The 20,289-nt window shown below is 40.7% G+C and overlaps 1 protein-coding gene across 8 annotated transcripts in view; it reads left to right on the top strand.

Moving 5' to 3' along the window:
- Positions 1-20,289, top strand: part of EEA1 (early endosome antigen 1) — a 218,637-nt gene that overhangs the window by 46,103 nt on the left and 152,245 nt on the right. The window contains exons 1-2 of one of the 8 annotated variants that reach the window (XM_086399023.1): positions 16,694-17,933; positions 18,585-18,808. The exons of 6 other annotated variants lie outside the window; for them this stretch is intronic. The gene's annotated coding sequence lies outside the window, so the exon portion shown is untranslated. Of the gene's footprint in view, positions 1-16,693; positions 17,934-18,584; positions 18,809-20,289 lie in introns of those variants that run through there. One more of the 8 variants, XM_086399019.1, reaches the window with a different exon arrangement.

Here is a 20,289-nt window from a genome sequence, read left to right as displayed (position 1 = left end):
GTCATCCAACCATCTCATCCTATCATCTCCTCCTCCTCCTGCCTTAAATCTTTTCCAGCATCAGGGTCCTTTCTAATGAGTCTACTCTTTGTATCAGGTGGCCAAAGTACTGGAGCTTCAGCATCAGTCCTCCAGTGAGTATTCTGGGTTGATTTCCTTTAGGATTGACTGGTTTGATCTCCTTGCTGTCCAAGGGACTCTCGAGAGTCTTCTGGAAGGGACTGAGGCCATTAAGAGATTCTTTTAGGCATTGTCTTTTAAAATAATTTTTAAGGAGAGACTGAGGCCCTTAAAAATTCTATGAAAGACAATGCCTAAAAGAATGTTCAACCTGTATTTGAAGCAGGAGAACAAGAAAAGGAATAAATCCACTGCCAAGGGCATGTGACTCAGTGTTAATAGATGGCATGAGAATGGGAAAACCCCACTTTCCTTTTGCTTTGACTTTCAAAAGCAGCCTTTCCCAAAGTGGGTGCCACAAAATGCTTGTTCTTTCACAGGTTTTGCAGAAAGAAGAGTTGCATGATCAAGTGCATTTGGGGAACATTAGGAAAATACACAAATTTCTTTACTGCAGGACTTTTCAGGTGCTTTAAGATGCTACAGTGTTCTCTGAAACACAAAGAGGGGTAGAGTCTTCACTGCTACTCAGACCTATGTAATTGCCATTTTCAATCTGGAAGCACCTCGTAGGATTCGTGCTCTGGGAACTCACACTTGGGAAACAATCTTTGAAAGCAAGGAGTATGGTCTCTAACAAAAACAAGTGGAGTAGACAGAGGACAACGTAGTTCTGTCTTTGAGGACATTTGAGAGGAGAAAAAAGAGTATTTAGCTGTTTCAAAGATTTCAAAGCTTTCAGCCCAGAAAGTACATTCCAATGACTAAAATCAGTTTTGAGAAATAAAGGAAAATGTTAAGGTTCCCATCAGATTGGAAATAAACAAGTAACATATCCAAAGAAATGTTTTTAAAACTTGAGACCAAAATGTAATCCCCATTTAGAGCTAAAACAGATTTTCACTCCACTATGATCCTTCTATTGCAAGTGACAAACTACTGCTGACTATTTTAAAGAAAAAGTGAGTGCACCGGTAGGACTTTTACTTGGACGGAAGATGAGAAACTAGAGACTTGGGCTTGAAAACAGGGCAGGAACCAGGGAAGCCATGAGCACTGGAACCTCAGCTGCCACAGCTGAAATGAGTTCCTTCAAGCATTTCTTGTTTATCAATTACTAAAGATTTTAAGTTCCAGAAGAGAGAGAGTCAGGTTGAAATAGTTTTTTCTCATGCCAGTCTCTTGGCCAAGGGATATCTGGGCACCACGAATGCACACAATAGGAAGATGTATTGCCTAACATTAAATGGGGAGGAGAGGCGGTGGGTGTAGATGTATAAGTGATTCACTTTGCTGTACATCTGAAACTAGCACAACGTTGTAAACTGCTATGCTCCAATAAAAACAATTTAAAGGGGGAGAGGTAGGAAGGGAAAATGAATGATGAGTGCCTGAAAATTAACAAATTTCCGTTACATGTTTCCTAAGAACCAGCTATATCAAATTAATCTAATTGCCTGAGTGTGGTAAAATTCCAGAGTGACATAGAAGAATGCTATTCATTATGTTTAATTCATCCATTTATTTGTAAATCTTCAATACCCAGCAAGTAAACAGAAGGCACCATGGTTTACAAGTCATGTTAGCCCCCTACTTAGAGCCTTCAGTGGTTTACAACTTAGTATAGAACACAAAATCCCACGGCCCCACAGTGTCTGGACCCCTGACTCTCTCCCACCCCTCTCCCCTTGCCCTGTCCTTCCAGCCCCAGCGCCCCAGGCTTCCCACACGCTGTTGCATCTGCTGGGCACACTTTTTCTACTCAAACCTGAAAAGCTGAATAGCTGCTAGTCACAGTGGGCCTTAAGTGCTGGTTCCTCAGAGAAGTTTTGCTAAGCTCTCAGTTCCACTCTGTCTGTCCTTTTGTTCTCGCTCCTGCCTCCCCTCTCGTAACGATTCATGACACAATCTGTAGTCTCCTATTTTGCTTGCTGACTTACGTAATGACTCTCTTCCTCAGTAGATGACACACTTCCAAAATCCAAGGACTGCATCTGTTTTGCTCAATTCTAAATGCAGCATCTAATACAGACCTTGACCTGTGCTGGCACACACAGAAAAATCAATGTTTAATGTTTAATGAAGATTCAGAATGAATATGAACTCTGTTTATAGGGAATCTGTATTCTAGAGACAAGAAATTATGATCATCACTGTGCTAAGCTCAGTACTAGAGGGTTGTAGAAGGTACCAGAGGAACACCCTGAAAAGGAAGGGTTACTTTGGCCATGAGACAATGTCATGGGATCTCCCTGGTGTCCTTGTAGATTTGTCCAAGAGTGGGTATGAGGCTGGTTGACCACACCAGGTGGGAAATGCACAGAGGGAGGGAGAAGGGGGAGGGGCGCACCTTTAGGTGAGTGCCACAGGACCTGGACTCTGACCCTCTCGGCGGCATTTGTATCCAGGACTTGGATGAAAACAGAATAATTATGAAATCTGCACATGACACAGAATTGGGAAAAGTGTGTTGCCTTATCCTGAGTTTTTATTTCATCAGGTTGGCTTCAAACGTGCATTCTATGCTGCATTCCTTAATGGAACATTTGCTTCCTACTAACTGGAAGTGTCTTTGTGTTTAAATACATTTGCAATTTAATTCGAATGACTTGGAAAATGGGGTTTCTAAAAGAACAAGTCAGTGACTTGATATTTTGGAATGTTAACTATGTTACAAAGTTAATTCATGACGGTCAAAAAAAACAACATAAAAACCAAGCTTAGCATTCCTTTTTCAAACTCATCCACTGTCAACTTTTCAAATATTTACCATAACATGATTTTTTATTAAACTCTCACTTTTCTTTCATTTGTGCAATTAGGCCTGAATTCAGTGTTTTAACCACACCATGAAAAGACTACGAGCCAATTTATGCTCACTCGGTTGTTGAAATGAGGTAATAAAAACCAATTTCCCGGACTGGTCTACCCTCCTGCTCTTCTTCCCCCTTCCTTCCTCCCTCTTCCCTGTTTCATTTCCTTCTTCACTTCTCTCTGCCTTCTTCCTTCTACAGGAATTTATTAAGATCCTAATGTGAGCCTGGACCTCTGTTGGGTAGACACGATTTGAAATGTAACACTTGGATTTAGGCACTTATGTTCAAGCTGGTTTTAGAAAAGGCAGAGGAACCAGAGATCAAATCGCCAACATCCGCTGGATCATTGAAAAAGCAAGAGAGTTCCAGAAAAACATCTATTTCTGCTTTATTGACTATGCCAAAGCCTTTGACTGTGTGGATCACAATAAACTGTGGAAAATTCTGAAAGAGATGGGAATACCAGACCACCTGATCTGCCTCTTGAGGAATTTGTGTGCAGGTCAGGAAGCAACAGTTAGAACTGGACATGGAACAACAGACTGGTTCCAAATAGGAAAAGGAGTTCATCAAGCCTGTATATTGTCACTCTGTTTATTTAACTTATATGCAGAGTACATCATGAGAAATGCTGGACTGGAAGAAACACAAGCTGGAATTAAGATTGCTGGGAGAAATATCAATAACTTCAGATATGCAGATGACACCACCCTTATGGCAGAAAGTGAAGAGGAGCTAAAAAGCCTCTTGATGAAAGTGAAAGTGGAGAGTGAAAAAGTTGGCTTAAAGCTCAACATTCAGAAAACGAAGGTCATGGCATCCAGTCCCACCACTTCATGGGAAATAGATGCGGAAACAGTGGAAACAGTGTCAGACTTTATTTTTCTGGGCTCCAAAATCACTACAGATGGTGACTGCAGCCATGAAATAAAAGACGCTTACTCCTTGGAAGGAAAGTTATGACCAACCTAGATAGCATATTCAAAAGCAGAGACATTACTTTGCCAACAAAGTTTCGTCTAGTCAAGGCTATGGTTTTTCCTGTGGTCATGTATGGATGTGAGAGTTGGACTGTGAAGAAGGCTGAGTGCTGAAGAATTGATGCTTTTGAACTGTGGTGTTGGAGAAGACTCTTGAGAGTCCCTTGGACTGCAAGGAGATCCAATCAGTCCATTCTGACGGAGATCAGCCCTGGGATTTCTTTGGAAGGACTGATGCTAAAGCTGAAACTCCAATATTTTGGCCACCTCATGCGAAGAGTTGACTCACTGGAAAAGACTCTGATGCTGGGAGGGATTGGGGGCAGGAGGAGAAGAGGACGACAGAGGATGAGATGGCTGGATGGCATCACTGACTCGATGGACGTGAGTCTGAATGAACTCCGGGAGTTGGTGATGGACAGGGAGGCCTGGCGTGCTGTGATTCATGGGGTTGCAAAGAGTCGGACACGACTGAGCGACTGATGTGATCTGATCTGAACCAGATACAACCAGAGTGAGTTTAACGTGATTCTATCAGCCTATGATAGCACATCTCCAGAAACATCTCGTACGTTTTTAAATTCCTTGTTTCAGCCCACTTTGATCTAAGAGTGTTGGCCTCCCCCTGCACCCCTCACAATCGCAGATACATGCACTGATTCACCGCCGTACAGTTCTTGATTAGTTTATTGTTTACTCCAACTTCAGCAGAGAGCAAAATAAAGATGCACGCAGCTGACTCTTCAGTGAGTCAGTAAGCCTCCTTTTTATTTCCTAATTTGAGTTCTAGTTAAGGCTGGAATAAGCAATTCTCTTCCCAGCAATTGTAATTAAACATATTTACTTTAAAAATACACAGAGGCCTTAACATGTCAATTAAACTGGTTAAAGGTTGTATCTAATGTAACATGGAAATCAAACAGGCACATAGCTCTACAGATGACATCGACTGGGTGCATATAATTTAGCTGATAAATCACTGTGGCCCCGCTTCCTTGTCCTCTGCTGTTTTGGGAAGTGTTTTCCTTTACTAACTTTGTTGTTGTTGGTATTTAGTAGACCACACAGGTCTTCTTAAGGAAGGACAGATGATAATGTGTTTGCTTTGTGCACAGAGGATCCCCCTGGTGGCGCAGATGGTAAAGCATCTGCTCACAATGCAGGAGACCCAGGTTCGATCTCTGGGTCTGGAATATCCCCTGGAGAAGGAAATGGCACCCCACTCCAGTACTCTTGCCTGGAAAATCCCATGGATGGAGGAGCATGGTAGGCTACAGTCCACGGGGTCACAAAGAGTCAGACACGACTGAGCAACTTCACTTTCTTTGTACACAGGGTTCCCCGACATCACAGTGATACATGAAAAGATGTCCTGGAGAATATTATTTTAAGTTTGAGTTTTTCTAAATCATTCATTTTAAAATAAGCTAGGAAATTCCATGTATTTAGCAGAATTACTTTATAACGTTAAATTGAGGGTAAATCTTAGTAGTCCTATATGGATGTAGTCTGGGACTTTCCTGTTGATTAGATTAGGATTCAGCCTCACTGGTGTAAACAATAGGTAAGAAGCAGTCGCTTATTTTAAAGAAGGGTCCTCAAGACATGTGCATGGTCTTCCTATGACATGGACATTCTGGTTCAGCAACAACCCCTCCCTTAGCCTTTAGCGGAGAAAGATGGGCAGGTACATCTTTAGGGGGACTTCCGAAGAGGAGGAGCATGATGGCATTTCTTCTCTGGTCTGAATGGGCCATTGTTGTTCCCACCAGAGCCAAGTGAAGGGAGGCAGTGAGAGATCCCTTCACTCAGCATTGGAGTGCAGGCAAGAAAGGGATGTGGGACTTTCAATCCCTAAGCAGATGATTGCCTGGCTGGAGGAGTGTGTACGCTGGAGGAATGTGAGGAGTGCAAGACAAGCAAGTTTTGAGAAGAATCTGACAAGGGTCCTTTGGATTTTGAAGGATATAGAGAAATCTGCACACTAGAATCTGGCTGGAGCTGCCCCTAGTGGCTGGGTGACGATGGAGGGTTGTAGGTTACACTTCAACCATTTGGCTGGGCAGGGATGCACAGTGCTTCATAGGAACTGAAGCATCGCAGTGGAGATTATCTACCAAGTAGAGTTGGAGAAGGCAATGGCACCCCACTCCAGTACTCTTGCCTGGCAAAGCCTATGGACAGAGGAGCCTGGTAGGCTGCAGTCCATGGGGTCACTAAGAGTTGGACACGACTGAGCGACTTCACTTTCACTTTTCACTTTCCTGCATTGGAGAAGGAGATGGCAACCCACTCCAGTGTTCTTGCCTGGAGAATCCTAGGGACAGCAGAGCCTGGTGGGCTGCAGTCCATGGGGTCACACAGAGTCGGACACGACTGAAGTGACTTAGCAGCAGCAGCAGCAGAGTGGAAGGACGGAGAAGGCAATGGCACCCCACTCCAGTGTTCTTGCCTGGAGAATCCCAGGGACAGAGGAGCCTTGTAGGAGGACGTCTATGGGGTTGCACAGAGTTGGACACAACTGAATCGACTTAGCAGCAGCAGCAGCATAGTGGAAGGAAAGGCCATGCTTGGCAGCTGTACTAGGTGACAGCGAGGAGGAGGGAGATTTGAAATGAATGAGAAATTAAAGTTTAATTTACACTGGGCTAGAGTTTTCTGTAGCTGAAAGTGAGACTCTTCTCACATCTGAGAGTGGCCACAAAGGTCAGGGATCTGCCTGAAAAGTCCCTAGGGGCACAGAAGGGAGCTCTGCTTGTTTGGAAGCAATGGAAAGAGAAGACAAAGCAGTTTACTGATTATAATCACTGATTCAGCACACTTAATAAATCAGTTACACAATTTGTTTAAAAAGTCAGCTATTATAACTCCTATGGAGTATTCTTGCCAAAGTTAAAAAAAAAAAAAAAAAAAACACTTTTTAGCCTAATTTAATCAAATCTCTTGAATTAACCAACAGCTTCCAAGACAGGAGATGCAAGAACATGTTAATGTCACTAGGAGGGTACCATCAGCCAAATCCAAAAGGTTAAGACATTCCGCAGGACAAGAGCCCACTTTTTCTTCAGCACGCACATGGCACAGAGGAAGAAAAAGAAGGGGAACTGTCATAAGCTGAAAGAAACTTCAGAATATCTGATATATGTAACATGTGTGCTGTGTTTGAATTTTTATTTGAACTGTAAAGATGTTTTTGAGACAATCAGGAAAAGTCTGAACTCAGACTGGGTATTGAAAGTATTAAGAAGGGAGGTTCAAGAGGGAGGGGACAAATGAATACTTGTGGCTGATTCATGGTGATGTTTGGCAGAAACCAAAAAAATTCTGTAAAGCAATTATCCTTCAATTAAAAAATAGATAAAAATTTTAAAAGTATTAAGGAATTGTTATTAATTTGGGGACATGATTATATTACGATTTTTTTTTCTTTTATGGTCTGATGCACTAGAAAAACATATTATAGAATTAGAGTGAAGGAAGATTTGTTTTAAAACACTCCAGGATAGAAATAGTTTAAAAAAACAAACGTAGATTTCTTAAAAAGAATAAGTAAATGAAATAAAACATACTCCAAGATAAAATAAAGTGAGTTTGGAGAGAGGATTGATGAGAAAAGAATAGTGAAATGGGAATAGTTGTTGAATTTAGGTGATGGGTACTGTCAACTACAAATTGACACTTACCAAGAGCACTGCCAGTGACTGAACAACAAAGGCATTTGCCATCTGCCTCTACAGAGACTGAACCCCATGCTGCTGCAGCTGCTGACCTTCCTCAACCCCTGGGAGAGTTCAGGGTGGAGGGAGGCACTCTGTGCTCCAGGGAATCTGGTGGGACAGGTCTTTAGATACTTGGATGCTTTTAGGAACAGATTTTATGATCTCAATCCTTGCATCTCCTCATATCTAGAGAAGCACTAAATCCCTTCCTGGTGACATCAGATCCTCATGACTGACAAAAAACTTTTGTAAATTGCGTATCTCATGGTATTGAACTCCTGCTTCACCAAAACCTTATATATTGACTTCCTCCACTGCCACTTTGGAGCAGACTCTCAGAGCTCTCTAAGATGCTGCCTCCCGGGCTGCAGTCCTTATTTTGCCCCAAATAAAACTTAACTCACAACTCTCAAGTTGTACATCTTTTTTAGTCTACAGTACATAAGGCTTTATTGTACCATTCTTTCTATTTTTATATAGAAATATTTTATGTGAGACTTTCTAATAAGATACAGCCTCAGGTAAATTGATAATGTTTAAAATATAAAATTAGATTAAAAAATCTGTTCAAATCATAAATATTTTTATTAATGTCTGGTACAGTATAACGGTTAAGAGTTCAAGTGCTCAAATTCAACTTAGTTTTTTTTTTTTTTTTTTTGGTGATCGATACATTTATTTATTTTTATTTTATTTTATTTTTAAACTTTACAATATTGTATTAGTTTTGCCAAATATCAAAATGAATCCATCACAGGTATACCTGTGTTCCCCATCCTGAACCCTCCTCCCTCCTCCCTCCCCATACCCTCCCTCTGGGTCATCCCAGTGCACCAGCCCCAAGCATCCAGTATTGTGCATCGAACCTGGACTGGCGACTCGTTTCATACATGATATTATACATGTTTCAGTGCCATTCTCCTGAATCTCCCCACCCTCTCCCTCTCCCACAGAGTCCATAAGACTGATCTATACATCAGTGTCTCTTTTGCTGTCTCGTACACAGGGTTATTGTTACCATCTTTCTAAATTCCATATATATGTGTTAGTATACTGTATTGGTGTTTTTCTTTCTGGCTTACTTCACTCTGTTCAACTTAGTTTTGAAGGCTGGCTATAACCATTGACCTTCAGAAAGTCACTTAACTTTATAAACCCTTTATAAACCCTATTTTCCCCATCTGCAAGATGGGAATACTAATAATGCCTCTTACTGTTGCTACAAAGATTTAACAAGATGATATATATAAAATATTAACAAAGCACAGAGTTGTTGCAGCTATTTATCATTAATCTCTGCAAGTAAGCACAAAGTTAAGTGTGACTATTAGCATAGTCAAATTTAATTTTCACTTCATTCTCTGTATCTTTTTCTTTTTTCTACCACATCATATGATGTTCAGAATATTAGCTCCCTAACCAGTGACTGAACCCGTGCCCCCTAACCACTGGACCATCAGGGAAGTCCGTCTGTTTCCACTTTAAAATGCTATTTTTGATGCTGTAGTTGTCTTGTTACCTTAAGTCTAAAAGACTATAATGCAGAAGTGAACATTTCTTAGAGATCCTCAGGGGTTGGGAACTGGTTTTTTATCTCCTTACCTTGGAATGCATCCAGAATTGACCTTTGAGTGAAAGTGAAAGTCGCTCAGTCCTGTTCAACTCTTTGAGACCCCATAGACTATACCATCCATGGAATTCTCCAAATCAGAATGGAGTGGATAGCCTTTCCCTTCTCCAGAAGATCTTCCCAACCCAGGGGTCAAACCCAGGTCTCCCATGTTGTGGGCAAATTCTTTATCAGCTGAGCCAAAAGGGAACCCAAGAATACTGAAGTGGGTAGCCTATCCCTTCTCCAGGGGATCTTCCTGACCCAGGAATCAAACTGAGGTCTCCTGCATTGCAGGTGGATTCTTTACCAACTGAGCCATGAGGGAAGCCCTCTTTGATCAGTTAAAGTTTTATAATTGCTAGTTGCACAAACCAATTCTAAACAACTTAAGCTGGTGGGGGAAAGGATATCTTACAGAATCAAAGGAAAATCTGAATCTGTGAAGGTAGACTTGGGGCAAGTTCAGGAATCAGAAAACTCAAGAGATCTAAGTAGAGTGAAGCCAAATGTTCAGTGTCTTCAGGTCACTGCAATCAGGATGAATGGACTTTGAAGGCTGTGGTCCATGTGATTAGATTGGTTAGTTTCTGTGATTGTGAACAGTATGAATGGCAAAAAGATAAGACACTGAAAGATAAACTCCCCAGGTCAGTAGGTGGCCAATATGCTACTGGAGATCAGTGGAGAAATAACTCCAGAAGGAATGAAGAGACGAAGCCAAAGCAAAAACAACACCCAGTTGTGAATGTGACCCGTGATAGAAGTAAGGTCCTATGCTGTGAAGAGCAATATTACATAGGAACCTGATATGTTAGGTCTGTGAATCAAGGCAAACTGAAAGTGGTCAAACTGGAGATGGCAAGAGTGAACATCGACATTTTAAGAACCAGTGAACTAAAATGGACTGGAATGGGTGAATTTAACTCAGATGACCATTATATCTACTACAGTGGGCAAGAATCCCTTAGAAGAAATGGAGTAGCCATCATGGTCAACAAAAGAGTCCAAAATGCAGTACTTGGATGCAATCTCAAAAACGACAGAATGATCTCTGTTCATTTTCAAGTCAAACCATTCAATATCACAGTAATCCAAGTCTATGCCCCAACCAGTAATGCTGAAGAAGCTGAAGATGAATGGGTCTATGAAGACCTACAAGACCTTTTAGAACTAATACCCCAAAAAGATGTCCTTTTCATTATAGGGGACTGGAATGCAAAAGTAGGAAGTCAAGAAACACCTGGAGTAACAGGCAAATTTGGCCTTGGAGTACAGAATGAAGCAGGGCAAAGACTAATAGAGTTTTGCCAAGAGAAGGCACTGGTCATAGCAAACACCCTCTTCCAACAACACAAGAGAAGACTGTACGCATGGACATCACCAGACGGCCAACACCGAAATCAGATTGATTATATTCTTTGCAGCCAAAGATGGAGAAGCTCTATACAGTCAGCAAAAACAAGACCGGGAGCTGACTGTGGCTCAGATCATGAACTCCTTATTGCCAAATTCAGACTGAAATTGAATAAGCAGGGAAAACCACTAGACCATTCAGGTATGACCTAAATCAAATCCCTTATGATTATACAGTGAAAGTGAGAAATAGATTTAAGGGACTAGATCTGATAGAGTGCCTGATGAACTATGGATGGAGGTTCGTGACATTGTACGGGAGGCAGGGATCAAGACCATCCCCAAGAAAAAGAAATGAAAAAGGGCAAAATGGCTGTTGAGGAGGCCTTACAAATAGTTGTGAAAAAAAAGAGATGTGAAAATCAAAGGAGAAAAGGAAAGATATACCCATTTGAATGCAGAGTTCCAAAGAATAGCAAGGAGAGATAAGAAAGCCTTCCTCAATGATCAGTGCAAAGAAATAGAGGAAAACAATAGAATGGGAAAGACTAGAGATCTCTTCAAGAATATTAGAGATACCAAGGGAACATTTCATGCAAAGATGGGCTTGATAAAGGACAGAAATGGTATGGACCTAACAGAACCAGAACATATTTAGAAGAGGTGGCAAGAATACAGAGAAAAACTGCACAAAAAATATCTTCATGACCCAGATAATCACGATGGTCTAATCACTCACCTAGAGCCAGACATCCTGGAATGTGAAGTCAAGTGGGCCTTAGGAAGCATCATCACTACAGACAAAGCTAGTGGAGGTGATGGAATTCCAGTTGAGCTATTTCAAATCCTAAAAGATGATGCTGTGAAAGTGCTGCACTCAATATGTCAGCAAATTTGGAAAAGTCAGCAGTGGCCACAGGACTGGAAAAGATCAGTTTTCATCCCAATCCCAAAGAAAGGCAATGCCAAAGAATGCTCAAACTACTGCACAATTGCACTCATCTCACACACTAGTAAAGTGATGCTTAAAATTCTCCAAGCCAGGCTTCAGCAATACGTGAACCATGAACTTCCAGATGTTCAAGCTGGTTTTAGAAAAGGCAGAGGAACCAGAGATCAAATTGCCAACATCTGTCGGATCATCGAAAAAGCGAGATAGTTCTAGAAAAACATCTATTTCTGCTTTATTGACTATGCCAAAAGCTTTGACTATGTGGATCACAATAAACTGTGGGAAATTCTGGAAGAGATCAGAATACCAGACCACCTGACCTGCCTCTTGAAAAATCTGTATGCAGGTCAGGAAGCAACAAAACTAGACTGGAACAACAGTCTGGTTCCAAATAGGAATAGGAGTACGTCAAGGCTGTACATTATCACCCTGCATATTTAACTTTTTTTTATGTCACCCTGCTTATTTAACTTATATGCAGAGTAAATCATGAGAAACGCTGGGCTGGAGGACATACAAGCTGGAATCAAGATTGCCAGGAGAAATATCAATAACCTCAGATATGCAGATGACAACACCCTTATGGCACAAAGTGAAGAAGAACTAAAAAGCCTCTTGATGAAAATGAAAGAGGAGAGTGAAAAAGTTGGTTTAAAGCTCAACATTCAGAAAACAAAGATCATGGCATCCGGTCCCATTACTTCATGGGAAATAGATGGGGAAACAGTGGAAACAGTGGCTGACTTTATTTTTTTGGGCTCCAAAATCACTGCAGATGGTGATTGCAGCCATGAAATTAAAAGATGCTTACTCCTTGGAAGGAAAGTTATGACCAACCTAGACAGCATATTCAAAAGCAGAGACATTACTTTACCAACAAAGGTCTGTCTCATCAAGGCTATGGTTTTTCCGGTAGTCATGTATGGATGTGCAATTTGGACTATAAAGAAAGCTGAGAGCCGAAGAATTGATGCTTTTGAACTATGGTGTTGGAGAAGACTCTCGAGAGTCCCTTGGACTGCAAGGAGATCCAAACAGTCCATCCTAAAGGAGATCAGACCTGAGTGTTCATTGGAAGGACTAATGTTGAAGTTGAAACTCCAATACTTTGGCCACCTGATGTGAAGAGCTGACTCATTTGAAAAGACCCTGATGCTGGGAAAGATTGAGGGCAGGAGGAGAAGGGGATGATGGAGGATGAGATGGTTGGATGGCATCACCAACTCAATGGAGATGAGTTTGAGTAAACTCTGGAAGTTGATAATGGACAGGGAGGCCTGGCGTGCTGTGGTCCATGGGGTTGCAAAGAGTTGGACATGACTGAGTGACTGGACTGAACTGAACTGAACTTTGAAGTTTCTATGTCACTTTGCTTAAGATTTCCATTTCAAAGAGTGTCTGGCTCAGTCTGGGTCATATGCCATTCCTTGGTTGGAATAGGAAGAGGAATTGGGTACCTCTAATGATAGTCCTACAAAGGTCTGTCTAGTCAAAGCTATGGTTTTTCCAGTGGTCATGTATGGATGTGAGAGTCAGACTATAAAGAAAGCTGAGCACCAAAGAATTGATGCATTTGCAGCGTGGTGTTGGAGAAGACTCTTGAGAGTCCCTTGGACTGCAAGGAGATCCAACCAGTCCATTCTGAAGGAGACCAGCCCTGGGATTTCTTTGGAAGGAATGATGCTGAAGCTGCAACTCCAGTACTTTGGCCACCTCATGCAAAGAGTTAACTCACTGGAAAAGACTCTGATGCTGGGAGGGATTGGGGGCAGGAGGAAAAGGGGACGCCAGAGGATGAGATGGCTGGACGGCATCACTGACTTGATGGACGTGAGTCTGTGTGAACTCCGGGAGTTGGTGATGGACAGAGAGGCCTGGCGTGCTGCAATTCATGGGGTTGCAAAGAGTCGGACACGACTGAGAGACTGAAATGAACTGAACTGAACTGAACCGAACTGAAGTAGGCAACAATAATATAGTGATGTGTGTTGACTTCAAGAGACACACCTAAAACCAGCAGGATCTTGGAGCTGCCTTGCTGTAGTTCTTACCAGCCTGCAGGAGCAGAGTATTATAGCAGCATTATTTATAAAAGCCCCAAAGGGGGAACAACCGAATGCCTATCAACTTATAAAGTATCCATAAATAAATATGGTCTATCCATACAGCAAAATATTACTCAGTAGTAAAAAGAAATAAAGTACTGATACATGCTACTATATGGACTTTGTAACATTTGCTAAGTGAAAGAAGGTAGTCACAAAAAACGTACTGCTGTGATTCCATTTATATATATGTTCAGAAGAGGTAAGTCTATAAAGACAAATTAGAGGTTACCAATTAGGAATGAAGGCGGTGGTTGAGGTTACTTAGTGGCTGCTAATGAGTCTTTCTGGCATGGTGAAAATGTTTTAAAATTGGTTGTGGTGGTTGCATAATATGTAACTATTTTAAAACCATTTAATCTCACATTTAAACAGGTGAATTGCATGGTGGTGGTTGTTCACTTGCTAAGTTGTGTCTGACTCTTTGTGACCCCATGAACTGCAGCATGCCAAGCTTCTCTGTCCTTCACTATCTCTTGAAGTTTGCTCAAACTCATGTCCATTGAGTTAGTCATACCATCCAGCCATCTCATCCTCTGTTGCCCCCTTCTCCTTTTGCGTCTTTCCCAGCATCAGGGTCTTCTCAAATGAGTTGGCTCTTTACATCAGGTGGCCAAAGTGTTGGAGCTTCAGCTTCGGCATCAGAGCTTCCGATGAATATTCAGGGTTGATTTCCTTTAGGATTGACTGGTTTGATCTTGCTGTCTAAGGGACTCTCAAGAGTCTTCTCCAGCCCTACAGTTCGAAAGCATCAATTTCTTGGCTCTTAGCCTTCTTTATGGTTCCACTGTCACATCCATACATGATTACTGGAAAAACCATAGCTTTGATTATAGTATGGTATGTGAGTTTTATCTCAATAAGTTCTTTTTAAAAAGCAAGTTGTTGTGGACATCTCCTCTCAACTTTGCATTCAATGATATCATGTTGGTGAGAATAGGGTTGCCAGATTTAGCAAATAAAAATGCTGGCAATGGTGAAATTTGAATTTCAGATAAACAGCAAATATGTTTTTCCCCCATAATATTTCAATACTTTTTAAAAAAATTTCTATACTTTTATTTCAAAAAAGTTGTATAAAGGGAACCATACAGTTTGTAACCTTTTGGGATTGGATTTTTTCACTCAGCATAATTCTCTGTAGAATTATATACCTGTCTAAGGGACAGGTATATAATTGAGTATCATCAGCCTGTTCCTTTTCATTGCTGAACGATATTCCATGGTGTATAGCTAGGGCCCATCCCACCCAGGGCTACTGGACCCAGTACAGAGATTAGCAGGGATCTGCACTCATCTTGAGGGCCTGCGTGAGCTAGTTTGTGTCCAGCTCACCTCTGGAGCTTTTAAGAAGAGGTGTTTCCTGTCACTGTGCTCCTTATAGCCCGTCCAAGAAGCAAATGTGTGAAGTGCCATTGTTACGGAGTTTGAAGCCAAATGAATTTTGCAAACACTCTTCTAACAAACTGCTGTAATTGCAAATAGGCATCTTTGATGCAATCTGGAAAGCTTGAATATGGACTAAATATTAGGTTATTTAAGGGTTATTTTTGTTAGGGGTGATGACAGCATTGCAGTTATGTAAAACCTTGTCATCCATTTTGTGGCTGGATGAAGCAATCGCTAGTGACGTGACGGTGCATCTGGGATTTGCTTTAAGCACTCCAGCCTCAAGAAAAATGTGGGACAGGGAGAGCGGAAGTACAATTGACCCATGTTGACTATAGCAGAAGCTGGGTGACTGATACCTAGGAGTTCATTATACTAGTCTTTCTACTTCTATGTATGTTAGGATGTTTCCATTAAAAAAGCCTTTGAGAATGCAGTGTTACTAGACTCACATTCCACACCTTGAGAGAAGCCGCCCTGTCCTATTGTAGTGTCTGGACTGTGGCTTCCGTTGCTTTGTGTGAAGCATGATTGTATTTAGCAACCAGGTACCATGAGACTCCTGGCTAGAAACATGGCTGTGAAATCTCCAGTTATGAATGGTATTGGCCTCGGTCACCCTGTCCTAGTGTTGTCTGGTTTGCAAGTATATTTCAGTGCTTTAGGAGGTGTCAACTGCCTCTGCAGGTCTTGGAGGATCTCATGGGGTGTGAGGTAGGCTGTGGCTCACTGCAGAGATAAGGACATTAGTGGCAGAGGGCCCAGGGAATACTCCTTGGCGTGATTGCCCCAGGAGGTCCCCATTTTGGCACTGATACCACAAATATGTTTTAAATGTGTGTTCCATGCACTATTTGAGATACACTTATATTAAAAATAATTGTTTATCTGCAATTCAGATTTAACTGTGCAGCCTGACCTTTATCTAGCAATCTCAGGTGGGAGTATTGATACAAAAGAAATCAATAAATTCTACAAATCAGATTCTACCTTGCCTTCCCAGAGAGCTGGTTGTTATGCATTTGCCAGCACACCACTGTCTAAACCATTAAAAAAGAGACTAAAATGCAAAGGATATAAAAAAAAAAAAAGTACTAAAACAAATAATGACCAAAATAAAGGTGAAGTGAAGTGAAAGTTGCTCAGTCACGTCCAACTGTTTGTGACCGCATGGACTGTAGCCTGCCAGGCTCCTCTGTCTATGAAATTCTCCAGGCCAGAATACTGGAATGGGTAGCCGTTCCCTTCTCCAGGGGATCTCCCCAACCCAGGGATCAAACCCAGATCTTCCTCATTGCAGGCAGATTCTTCATCTGAGCCACCAAGGAAGGGGCCTAAAATAAAGATGGTATGACTATATTCACTTTAGACCTTAAAATTAAAAAAATATTACTGAAATAATGGTAAAAACATTGATAGATGACTCATATCCTCAAAATTTGAGAATTCTAAAGGTGTAAAGGCTTCATAGCACAACTTTAAAATACATAAAGTAGAAACTTCCCTTGTGGCCCCAGTGGTTAAAACTCTGTTATCCTGATGCAGGGGGGCCCAGGTTTGACCCCTGGTCAAGGGGCTAGATGCCACATGCTGCAGTGAAGATCTCGTGTACTGTAAGTAAGACCCGGAACAGCCAAAAAAAAAAAAAAAAAATACATAATGTAAAAGTTGCCAGAACTATAAGGAAAATCAATAAATCCACCAGCACAGTGGGAGATTCTGATATATCACATCAGTATTTAATCAAGCAATCATAAAAGGCATCAGAAGGAATACAGATGATTTGAAAAATGCAGTAACAAACTTCATCTGTTGGTTACATATAGACCCCTATACCTGACAGCTGGATTCCATACATTCCTGTCAAGTGCCCCTAAAGCATTTATGTGAAAACCATTCAGGTATATGGCCAAACTGTTTAGACAAGTTTGAATAAGTTTTTTAAAAACTGGTGTATACAGACCATATTCTTTAGAAACAATGCAATTGAGTTAGAAATGCATTTTAAAAGATTTTTTTTCTTTTAATAGTGTACGTTTGAAAATTTTAAAAAATACTTCCTGGAGAGGAAAATGCATGTTTTCAATACTTATATTAGAAAGAAAAGTAATGCCTTAAAGTTAATAAGCTAAGCTTCCAATCTAAGAGATTAGAGGAGAAAACAAAAGAATAAAACCAGAGATAGTGGCAGAAAGGGAAATTATCATGATAAACAGAAATTAAAAGGAGAGAACACACAAATGAACATTTAGGAAAAATTGTTAAAATGTAATCAGCATTTAAAAATATTCTCATGCCTTCAAAGAAAATCACCAGGCCCAGATAATTTTATAGGTGAGTTCTAACACACTTTCAAGGAATATAAGAAAGGGGATAGGAGAGAAGAAACACTCTCATTTTCAGAAGTTGGGTATGTAAAATTAATCAACGAGTGACGAGACCAGAAGGGGGAGCTCCCACACCCTGACACTATAGCAGAACCCTGGAGGAGAGGAGAAGCATTTCTTTTCTAGCAAGGACTCAGCCAATGAAACGCCATGGACTCTTTTACGATAGCCCTCCCAACTTCCTTTTCCTCTCCTTAAAAGCATTCTCCTCCCCTGCTGTGCCAGGACTTGTACCTATCTTGCCATGGTTTCAGAACCTGAAGTGCAGTTCTCTGCTGATCAAGTATAAACCCATATTTGCTGGAGGAATATCCAGCAGTCTGCTTCCTTCAGGTCAACAGGTATAATGGAGATATTAAAACCAAGCAATTTCAGTGTAAGAAATGTAATTTATAGATCCCACATGCTGCAGCTAAAGATGCCACATGCCTAGACGAAGATCAAAAATCCTGCAAGCCACAACTAAGACCTGGCACAGCCAAATAAATCAAAAAAAGAAGGTAAGCATGTCCATTTGTTCAGTTACGGTCTATGCTGTTTCATAGCACAGTAGCTGAGTTGAGCAGTTGCTACAGAAACCATATGACCTACAAAGTCTAAAATGTATACTATCTGGTCCTTTAGAGAGGAAGTTCTTCCAATTCCTACTGTGTAGTTCATAAATATCTTATCACAATTAAAAATAAGTTCATATATAAAAATATTAACATTTAAAAAGTTATTTGAATTACTATTTTATTTTAGCAGATGCCTCTAGACAAGATTTAAATCTATTAATAACAAGCTTCTGGGCTAAAGACCAAATAAAATACCCTATATGTATGGTATTTTTGAGGATGCAAGGAACAATGTAAGAGCTAAATTTTCTCTAGTGTGGTATGAAATAAGCCTCTGATTGAGACAGCAAAATGTTTGCACATTAAAAAGATTGTCAACTTGGATTTATCTCATTAAAGTCCTTCTTTTCATCTAGTTGTCAAATATTTTGAACTGAATTAATATATTACTGTAAAGTGATTAAAGATTACTTAGGTGATAGTCTTAAAGATATCATGTTTAAAAATACGACCAAATTTTCAGAGTAGATGCCAACAAGGAAGGTAAAGTGGCTGGAAATGGGAGAAAAAAATCTCTTCCCCCTCCCTTCTTAGGTTCAGTGGCTGGGGCCATGCAAATTGAACTGGCAAAAGACAGATTAACAAGAAAAGAAGATTTATCAAATGTGCGTGTCAGAGGTCTACCAGAAATGACGTGAACACACCCAAGGACTGATCAGGCCCAAAGGCTTATATGTCATTTCAACAATGAGCAATACATTTGTGAAGGACAAGACAAAGGGAAGGAGTTTGAGTTCCTGGGAACATGGAAGATAAAGGTACTTGTGAGGTTTGTCATTTAGATTGCACTTGGTATCAGTCTCTGGGAAGGTAAGAGTCTAGAACCATCTTCAGTTATTAAGAGTCCCTGGGGAATGATAGATTTCTCTTCTTAGTACAGGTGAGGGAAACACTTTTACAAATGAAGATGTACGTTTTTGCTCTTGGCCAGATGGGGGGAGGGCGAGAGTTTTTTTCCTCAATGCTTGCTGTTTCTTAACTGCCATCAGCTCAAAATAATCCTTATGCCAAAGTGGCATATTTTGATCCCTTCAGTAACAAATGGCTTCTTGAGGTGAAATTTATTTTGCTAAATTTTACAATCCGGGTCTGGTTCTTCCCCAAGCCCCAGCTGTCTTCAGAGAAGACATGGTTGTTTCCTCTCTATTTTCACCTTGAGAATGTGAAGCTAACAGATTTTCTACAGATGCTGCTTTGCTGCTTGTTTCTCCATCTCATCATATGCCATTTCTATTAATATTTCTGCAGAAAGTTGGGCTGGAAAATTTCCTCTATCAAAGCACCAATATGAGGGTTTGGCTATCCTTCAAGCAATTTAGTTTGTTCATTGTTGTTCAGTCACTAAATCATGTCTGACTCTTTGTGACCGCATGGACTGCACCACACTGGGCTTCCCTGTCCTTCATGATCTCCAGGAGTTTGCTCAAACTCATGTCCATTGAGTCAGCGATGCCATCCAACCATCTCATCCTCTGTCATCCCGTTCTTTTGCCTTCAATCTTTCCCAGCATCAGGGTCTTTTCCAATGAGTTGGCTCTTTACATCAGGTGGCCAAAGTATATTCAGGGTTGATTTCCTTTAGGATTGACTGGTTTGATCTCCTTGCTGTCCAAGGGACTCACAAAAGTCTTCTCCAGCAACGTACTTCGAAAACATCAATTTTTTGGCACTCAGCATTTTTTATGGTCCAACTCTCAAACATCCATCTATGACTACAGGTAAAACTATAGATTTGACTATACAGACCTTTGTTGACAAAGTGATGTCTCTGCTTTTTAGTATGCTGTCTAGGTTTGTCATAGTTTTTCTTCCAAGGAGCAAGCGTTAATTTCATGATTGCTGTCTTCATCTGCAGTTATTTTGGAACTCAAGAAAATAAAATCTGTCACTGTTTCCACTTTTTCCCCATCTATTTGCCACAAAGTGATGGTACCGGATGCTAATTTACTCTAGACTTGGTTACTTTACACTTTTCCTCTTAATATGGCTAATGTTTTTAAAGTCAACCATATCATTCTTTTTTTTTTTTTCTTCACTCATTTATTCATTCAACATATATTTTGAGTACCTACCAAGGATCAGACATTATTTTAGGTGTTGGGCATTCTGCAATGCACAAAAGACGAAAAAATTCTGCCTTTATATTCTAAATGGTAGGAACAGACCATAAACAAGGTAAACATGTAAAATATGTAATGTGATAGTGATAAATGGTAAAAATGGCTGTAAGGGTAGATTT

This window comes from Bos grunniens, chromosome 5, assembly GCF_055505025.1.
Source record: "Bos grunniens cultivar Pamir isolate PY7600 chromosome 5, Bosgru_T2T1.0, whole genome shotgun sequence".
In the NCBI taxonomy this organism is placed as follows: Eukaryota; Metazoa; Chordata; class Mammalia; order Artiodactyla; family Bovidae; genus Bos; species Bos grunniens.
Note: the sequence above shows the minus strand (reverse complement) of the source record. Positions and strands in the feature narration are given on the sequence as shown.